The sequence below is a fragment of the Perna viridis genome, chromosome 5 (genome assembly GCF_037379345.1).
Source record: "Perna viridis isolate PV_CMFRI_1.1 ecotype Kerala chromosome 5, ASM3737934v1, whole genome shotgun sequence".
Classification (NCBI taxonomy): Eukaryota; Metazoa; Mollusca; class Bivalvia; order Mytilida; family Mytilidae; genus Perna; species Perna viridis.
This window is the reverse complement of record NC_142449.1, coordinates 14809309-14819230: the sequence shown is the minus strand read 5'-3', so window position 1 is coordinate 14819230 and position 9922 is coordinate 14809309.

Sequence of the window (9922 nt, the reverse complement as noted above, 5' to 3'; positions counted from 1 at the left end):
CGAATAAGAAGAAATTCTGTATTTGTTCCATAGACAATCCTGAGCTTGATTCTTCCCTTGCTTTAAGGAACATCTCATTTGCCAAAATATTATATACAGTGCTTAATTCTTGTGAAGAATTTTCCTGTAAATGTAAAATGACAAAGAAAAAAAATATTGAACAATGTACGTGAATTTAATTGTTAAATATTTTATTGACACAATGATAAAAAAAATGTATATCTCCCTGCATATATGTGAGCATGTGCTTTATTATATTATGCGTAAATTCTTTTTCTTTAGCCAAGATATAAATCGACATTGCTATCCATATCACAGTTCGTATACAAAAACTATAATCGAAAATACTACATACCCGTTTTCTTGTAGCTGCCCACATTGACCGTCTATTTCTTGGCATTGCCCAACTTGAACAAACCACCATGGCAACCAGTAAACACACTTTATACATAATTGGTTCTCTCTGAAAAAAAAACAAAAACACAGGCGTACATATAATCATTCTTGTTTTGTTCTGTTTTGGAAATTGTATTAAAAGAGATCAGATAATGAGTATTTCTTATTGTTTTTTGTCAATAGTATAACCCAACTAGAAGTACATTTCATGCATTGATACATGTAAGTTTGTATACTTGTGACTTGTGCTTAGAAATGATTAAAACAAAACACATTTACATTATAATATTGCTTTTACATTCTGTAACAATGAGTGAATGTTATTAGTAGGATACAAAAATTGCTGCTGTGACAAAAGATCCCTATGAAGTATCTGACACATTTTTCGATTTCAATTATTATTGTTCTTAACAAGTTTAACTTGAGTTTTCTATGATATCATACTGAGAAACTGTTTTTCCTGATACATGATTGAATGACAATGTAATAATGTAATGTCATAACTGAATCAAAATTGTGAAAGTAGAATATTAACTATTTTGAAAAAAAAATTGACAATTTTGAATAAAAAGTCATCACGTTTGTCGTAAAGGTCAATAGTTTTCCTTTACCATCGATTTCTAAGTGTAGGTCAAGATATGAGGCTGACTTCACAGTGTCTGTAGTATCCTTTATCTCAAGTTTTTTTGGGTAGATGCGAATTATCAAATCCCCGAAATTAGGATTTTTTAAAGATAATACGTCATCTATGTAGCGGAAACTGAGATTGAAGGATTTAGCCAGACGATATTCTTTCTTTCTGGTCAGATCAGCTATAAAGTCAGCCTCATAAGAGTGAAGGAGTAGGTCAGCAAGTAAAGGAGCACAAATTGTTCCCATTGGAATACAGACCAATTGATGAAAAACACGTCCACCACACTGGACAAATATGTTGTCAATTAAAAATTCCAGCATTTTGTAAACATCATCCTCTGTATATTTGGAAGATGATTTGGAATTATTTCTTACAAAGTATGAGGAATCCCAACCAAGAACTATATATTTGTATCTAGGTGTACCATCTTTTTTGGAAAAGCAACGATGTATAATGCTTTTAAGTTGAGATTTTAACTGTGTATGGGGAATAGAAGTATACAGTGTTGAAAAATCATAGGTTTTAATGTTATTATATTCTGATAATAGTCTTGAACTGATTGTCTCCAAAAGATCTTTCGAATTTTTCAGGACCCATATTGAATTAATACCGCTACGGGAGTAACAAGTGTTGTGGTAGGACTTCAAATCCTCTTTGACAGCTGTGAGTATAGAAGTTAAAAGTTTTGAAAGAGGTTTAGTGGTACATTTTGCAGATCCAGCTATGAAACGTTGTTTGTATGGATTATTGTGAAGTTTAGGAATCCAGTACAATAACGGTAAATCACAATCATCGTCCTTTGTAGAGAGACCAAAAGAGGATAGCACAGATTTATGGTTTTCCACAATATCTTCTTTGGAGAGAGTGGTAGCAGTATAGGTCTTATCACTGCTATTATATTCTAACTCTACCTCTGATAATAAACATTGGATATAAAACGTTTTACAGACAAAAACAATGTTGTTTTGGGCTTTGTCTGCTGGTACGACAACATCTTTGTCATGTATAGTAGACAATATTTTTGCTACATCAGGGTCTTTGAAAACTGATGTAGCCTTGGCACTCATTGACCTACTTAAACAATTTATTTAATGGAATGTTTCTACATTCATTGAATAAATTTACAAGGTTTAAAAGGGTATAGGTATCTAAACATTTCATCGCCATACTCGTAAAATACCCCTTAGTTATGCCCACTTTGTAGATATTAATTCCTTGATTATATAGTTTTTTACCAAAAAAGTATGTTTACCTTTTATTTGTTATTTGTTAAACAGCACGTCACAAAAAATGCAGTCAATGCTAGTTCGGTCAAATTCGTTGACAATGTAGTCCAGACTCTATGAGTATTGTTCAAATGGTTTGGAAATGAGTTATTGATGACAAGTTTAGAAAAAAACATTTCTAAAACAACTTTCCAGTTTTTGTTGAGTTAGCAAATGGTACATTAAGCTGTGACTACAAAATGGAAAAACTTCAAATAAAAAGGGCAAAATAAGAGGTTTTGACCAATTAAAAGATAACAACGGCTTGAACAGAAGTAATTGCAAAAACATTACTAGAGAGATAGATCAAAGGATCCTTTTTAATAGTGCAGTTGAACATCGTGCATGTCAATTATCTTGTATTACCTATCATTCCATATGTTATCTCTGAGTATCCATGACAGGGAATGAAATGCATAACTTATAATGCTGTATGATAAACGAGTTCTTGGGATTACCGAGAAAGTTGTCCTTTGATTTTAACAATGTTCAAGAAGTATGGTAATACAATATTTTATGGGTCATCTGTTCAAATCTAAGTTTAAACATTTAAAGAGAAAATTAATTCTTATATATTCCCCTATTAAAGCAGCAACCATTTGATTCTCTGGGGGAATGGATTCTTGGAAAAAAAGTTGGTTTTTTTTTGAAAATGGGGGGATTATTTGACTTATTACTGGAAAGAAAATAAGTCTGTTTAAAAAAAATACCAAAAAATAATGTTGTCTTTGTGACAGATGCTATGCTATAACAAAAAGATTGTTTTCAACTCGTGTATCGTTACGGTGTATCCATCGGCGCCATGAAAACGGATTTGTTCAACGTGTCATAGTTTTCCTTTCCTCTTTAGTCTACCCTGAACTTCACTTTTTATGAGGAACTCGGCGGTGTTTCTAGAAAAGCAGAGGACGCTCACCCTAGCGGTGCACCTGGTCCATGTTCTCAGTTTTTAGTGGAGTCCGATTTGCTCATTTGCCTTTGTTAGTTTGTATGTATGAATTTGTTACTTTATGTTCTTTATTGTGTATGTCTATATTCCATGTCTGGTCTTTGTCCGTGGATTACATTCTTTTGATTACCGCTATAACCTTGGTTCCCTTGATTACTCTTTCAATAGATGGTGAGAAAAGTCATCTCTAAGCTGCCTGTTTTCCTGCACTATTTGTCTATTGCTTTGACATATGTGGTCTTTAGCTGTAGCGACTTGATCAACCTCCTCCTGTAATACTCCATTTTCCATGACTAAAGTATCTATTTGTTCTTGTTGCCTTACGCTGGCTGTTGTTTACAGCTAAGTCTAAAGCTATCTTAAGATTGTTCTCTCTGTTAGCAAGCTGCTCTATGTTGGTATCCTTCAATTCTAAGTCTGCCTTCATTTGGGCTAAAACCTGAACACAATTATTATATCATTTCACATCAATTTGTATTTACAGTATATACAAAGTGAATTCAACCATTAATTTAATTTCATCATTCCTACATTTAAATTTCTTATACCATTGTATCTAAACAGAGTTGATTTAGTATCTCTCAACATTTCCTTTACTACATATATTTGTTTCATTAATTTGTTATAGCATTATCAGAAACTAAAACCAGTTTTATTTGCTATGTTAATACTATTTAAGTTCATCAGGCTCAAATCTAAGGAGAAGTTTTAGTAAATTCTGTGAGAAAAATAAAAATATTGACATTTTTATCTATGTTATCTATTCAAAATCTTCTCCCTGTCAAAAACAAATGGGAGAAGTGAGCACAAACAAACAGGTTTTTGTTAATTTCTCCCTCTAGATATACATCAAATGGTAGTTACTTGAAAGAGCATAAAACTAATACTAGTCAAGTGAGTTTAAAGTACCTAAAGAACGTTTCTTTTGTCGCCTACCTTCCCAATTCAGGATGAACACTCTAAAATCATGAACAGATGGAAGTTGTCCTAAAAGATAAATTTCAGTTATGATAAAATATTTTCATGCAGTTCCAGTATATCAGAAAATGAACTGACCACAAGTTTTAAAAAGTTTATATTATAATACACATACATGTATTTGTTATACATGAAACTTTCTTCTAAAAATTAGCAAGTCCAACATCTTTCCATATTCACAGTGAAAATACCACAGACAACATAAGTAAATGATCGAGATACACAGTGACAGACACTTGTTGTATATTTAATTTTCCACAGTAAATTATCGGTTTATGACATCTTTTAAAATTAGTGAAAAATAATTGTAATATTTATGAGATACGAACTCATTCCCTTACAGCAAAGCCTTAAATCACTATATAAACTAATCATCCCTTTTTGGGAATGACTGGTGGTGTAATGGTAAACACACTGAACTTTAGGGGTGAGGCGGGTGGTGCCCTTAGGGAACGAGTTGGTATCTCATAAATAATAAACATAGTTAATCCACCTCTTGGTTATAGGACCTTTGCTAATCCATCATTCATAGTAATTAACTAAATGAAAGTGCCTTATTCATCCCTTCCCTCAATAAAAAAAAACAATTAATGCACAGTATGATGCATATGTGTCTGTAGAGGTCTAACCCTGAACAGTTGGGGAAAGTATAGTCACTAGTTCAAGCTGATATTCCTTTAAACATGCATTGTAAGTAAATGGTTGATACTACTTTAAAGTCTGACATAGAATAAGTTAAGTCATTGATATAAAAAAAATTATAATTATGATACAAAGTAAACTAGAAGAAATGTTACAAAGAAAATACCCTCTGCTTACATGTCAAAATCTGAAGTTACAGTTTAGATTATTTCCCTCAGGAGAATCCAAATAACATTTCGTGTTCATATAACGGTACCAGTCTTGTATTTCATATCCCTGAGCAGGTGTACATCAAAACATAGAGGGTATAAAAATATAGTGCCTTTCCTTTTCGTCTCCTTACAAGCGAATGTTTTGTCCAAAAATATGAACAAGGACTTTTAAAATAGAGCAAACATTACATTATTAAATGACATTTTTTTTGTTCAGAAAATTTAACATTATTATGACATAAATTTTTATTTTTTTATAAGAAAGGTTGGTTTGATAAGTACAAAACAAAAGTGAAAGTAAAGAAAAATGCATATGTTTTTCAATGAAAGGCATTCATACTCACCAAATCTTGGGTAGTATTCATTATAAGCCACTTCTAAGTCTTTTGAAAATCTTTCAGTTAAAAAATTTCTAGTTCACCTCTGTTCTGCAGTTGTCAATTGATACCAATCTGTTGATTATAAAAATAATTACATGTAAAAATGAAAATGAACATGTTGTTTAGTGGTACACATAATGTTTTTGCCTCACATATTAGAAAAGATGGATTTAACCCGTTAGTTTGTAAGTTATTTTCTCAATCACCATTCCCATCTGGAATTATGAGATACTGTTGACTGAGATAGATTTTATCTAAGTGGAAGGATAAGTTTTTCTGTGGAAGATTGCTTTTATTCACTAGAACATTAAACATAATACCGACCTATGTGTCAGTGTACATGTAACACAGGCAGGGGTCTGAATTACATTAAATATCAACTAATTAAAATAAATGAATACATTTACCAATATTTGAATGTTTCTATGACATTAGAAGTTTAGGTTATTTAACTGTTTCAATTTAATGATGGCCTTACCATCTAGTTAGTTATCAGTAGATCATTAACCAATGGTCATGTTATACTGCATCTCCATGCAACAATTTATGTAAGACCTAGTTACCTGTCAACTTCTTCCAGACATTCCCATGTCCTACAGGTGTTGTACTATGTATTTGGGATGATGTTGTACTACCATTTGGATGGGGAAACTGTTCTATCAAAGTCTGTACATCATAGATATGCTCATAATCTCTAGGAGGGTTTCCTGAAATAATATATCAAATTATTTTTATTTGAAATGTACAAAATAAATAAGCCCATTCTGTTGTTTCGTATACAGTTACATGTAGATGTTTTAGTTAAAATATTCCACAGAGTGCAGCTTGATACCACCAAGGTGACCAATCCCTGAACAATTGGGACAATTATGGACGTTCACTGAAGCTTAATAAGTCTGGACTGTGATTAAATATTTTACATAACATAGGTTCTGGCACAGAACCCATGTGGTCTAAGAGCATTTAATATTGAAACTTACCTACATACATTTTTCAATCTATCATATTTCCAAAATCAAAATATATTGTTAGCTAATAATAGGATAATTCATTTGAAAGAATGAATAACTATTATTAAGTATTATCACAGGTGTCGAAGAACACCTAGATTTAACAAGTGAGCGGAACTTGATGTACGCATGTATTAAATCTTCAAAGGTTTTTGGCACGGGTGATCATATTTTGGTCATTCATGATAACCAAGTGGTTATCCTATTTATTATATAGATATTCTTCATAATTTATAGATATTTTCAACATGAATTTTAAATTCTGTGATTGGCTGACTGATATCAGAATTGTGACCTTTTGGCGGAAGAAAGTTCAAGAGTGATATTACCTAATTTATTTCAGAGTGTCAATTGCTGCATCAAAATTTATTACACTGGGAACATTTGATAAAACACTGCTACATGTATCTATAGAATAACAAAGGGAAAAAACCCTCCATGTGGAGTTAAATGTTTAAGGTAAAAACTCCTATAATTGGATTACTTCCCTTAGAAGTCTTTCAAAGATAATTACATTCCTTCATGCATGTCCACAGGTGATGCCCAACCTACATTTTTGACCTGTTAAGTTTCATTAAAATCTCTTAAGCACTTTTGGAGGAGTTGCGCTTAGCATGTAAAACCCTTTAGTTGGATTATCGCCCGCTAAAGTCCTCCAATATCTATTTTATTTCTTCATGCACATCTACAAATTGATGCCCAATCTTCCTGTAAAATGTCATTATAATCACTTGGATAATTTAGGAGTTTTGCCAAACATGTTAACCTTTGGAACTGTTCACATGGGAGATTCTCCCCATTGACCCTGTCTTATGTGGTTGATTTTTAAGTGAAAGCAAATTCTTGATGTAATAAAGATCTTCATGAGCACAGCATGATACGACCACAGTGGTCGAACACTGAACAGTTGGGGCAAGTGTAGATACAATATTAGTTTTTGACACATTTAAGCACAGTGGTCGAACAATGAACAGTTGGGGCAAGTGTAGATACAATATTAGTTTTTGACACACTTAAGCAAAACATACATGTCGTTCATTATGGACACAACAACTGGTTTATACAAAACACAAAATTGGATTACTGATATTACTTTACTATTGTCACAAGAATTATTTTATCTACAGAGAGCATCTTAGTTATCCAACTAGTTTTATTCTTTTTCTCTTCAAGAGTAATAACTCCAACATCAATCAAGGTTTCACTAACCACTTCCGTCAAATGACCACCCCTATACATTACCACAAACACACTGCACCTACATCTTTGCATTGTAAGAGCATATGCATATGTTGATCAGAAGTAGTCAAAAAATAAGCTGAGAATGATATTTGTAATTTAATACAAAAGTGTATGCTGTCAGTTAGCAGAAAAGGTAAAAATGTGGATTTTTAGTATAATTTGTTTTAGTCAATTTTGCGAAAAAAATCAACAATCATCATACCATTAGCAAAATGATTTTGAAAGCCTAATTTTTCAACCTTAACAATGGTATGCAACATTAAGATGTCATTAGTCTTGGGAATTCACAGTGAAAGTTTGAAAATAACTTTTTTAGAATGTAAAGTAAAGGGAACGTTAGAAGTGACAAGTGAGACCCAACAATCTTTAGGACAATTTTGGCAATGGTCTGTCTCACCATACTGATCAATTTAACCCTGTAGAAATTTGGCAAAACCCATTTGAGTTATTTCCACAAATCCTCAATTTTTAGTAATGGTGACCATGTTTTAGGACAAATAATAAATCTCCACACAGATATGGTTATGAATATCCTAACAAACATTCATGTTGTGTTACAATCATTCCAGCAGTTTTAAAGGAGAAGATTTTCTATGTTGGAAATGTAAACTTAAGAAAAAAATCCATTTTTTAGTTACTTGCAAAATTCTGCAATTCGACCCCTACGATCTATTTTTAGCAACAGGGACTAAGATAGAAACTCCAAACGACAACAACACCTAAAGGGTGATACTACTATACGACCAAACAATTATTTGCGGTTGTATAAAAAATATATGTATGACCACTTGAAAAATGTATAGGGTACATGTATATCTTGTTCTAAGAAAGATCTGTATTTGCAACTAAATCAATATATACATTTAGAAAGGGAGGAAAAACATTATTAATTTTAGAGGAATTGCACATTTTATTTAATTTTCTATTCAATTAAAACAGCACTAAAATAACATAATCAAATACATCCACAATGTAATTACATTAAGTGTAACTTAAGGATTTCCAGATTAAATGTAGAGCTAAACTGGAACTTGTGTTATAAACTCACTTACTTGAAAACTTAATATATACTTTCGCACATGTGCTGACATTTTGGGTGTCATACACATTTGTATATATGGGTATTTGCATATTCTATTAGGATTGATTACATGTACATCAAATTCAATCATGCAAGCCTATGTTTCAAGAGTGCCTTTAGAGAGGCAGGGAAAAATGTAGTCCAAACAATAATATGCTGTCTTGGGAGTCTAATATTTATTCCACTTGGTCGTCTCCGTGCAAGTGAGGCATAACATCAGTTTATCAAAAAAGACTCGTTAAAAGTAATGATTGAAATAATCGTGATGGAAAGGACACTGTCAGATACATCGTGACGTTGCCCGAGATATTTCGTTAATCTGATGTTGGGGACCAAGCAAAATAAACAAAGAGCCACCTAAGACGGGATAATTATTTAGACTAAGTGTGTCCATGTAGCTACTTCACATTACACTGCAACATGTTTTACACACTACCATACACTAATACACTTCCAGTGCTCACTCAGAAGAAAAAAATAAATGGCTTCATGTACGGTGATTCAATAAGTTTGAATTTTCATTAGGAAGTACAAGCCAAATTGAAAGTAGCCTGTTATTTTAGCGTTAGTCAAATGAATATTTGTAATCAAACCCTCGTGAACATAAATATTAAATTATCTCCCCTTTTTTACCGAAATATTTATTTAATTTAATTTGATATGGAACCTTGATATTTATTAAGACAGCGTATTTTTTTAAAGAAACAGGCAAAATGGAAAAAAAACAAAACAAACAAAATAAAATAAACAAACAAACAAACAAATAAAACAAAAAAAACAAAAAAAAACAAAAACAAAACAAAAAGAAGAACAAAAAAAATCAAAACAAAACAAAACAAAAGAGAGTAAGAAGTAACTCGCAGATTCTATTTCGCCGCATTGACATAATGGGAATGGAATCATGTTTTTGTCGAATAGATCTTTATTTAGCTCGCTACACTGAAGACGGAGTCTGGCATGTAAATAGGTTCTTGCTTGTCGTCGATTCAAAATGCTTTCACTTTCAAGGAGAAGTTTATTCATGGTCATCATGGCAGCGAGGGAACTCGCGGCTGCGTATATTTCAACTAAATAATAGACATTTGAAAGAAAATAAAATCTCGGTCTACATCTGCGCGTTTTCATAATATATA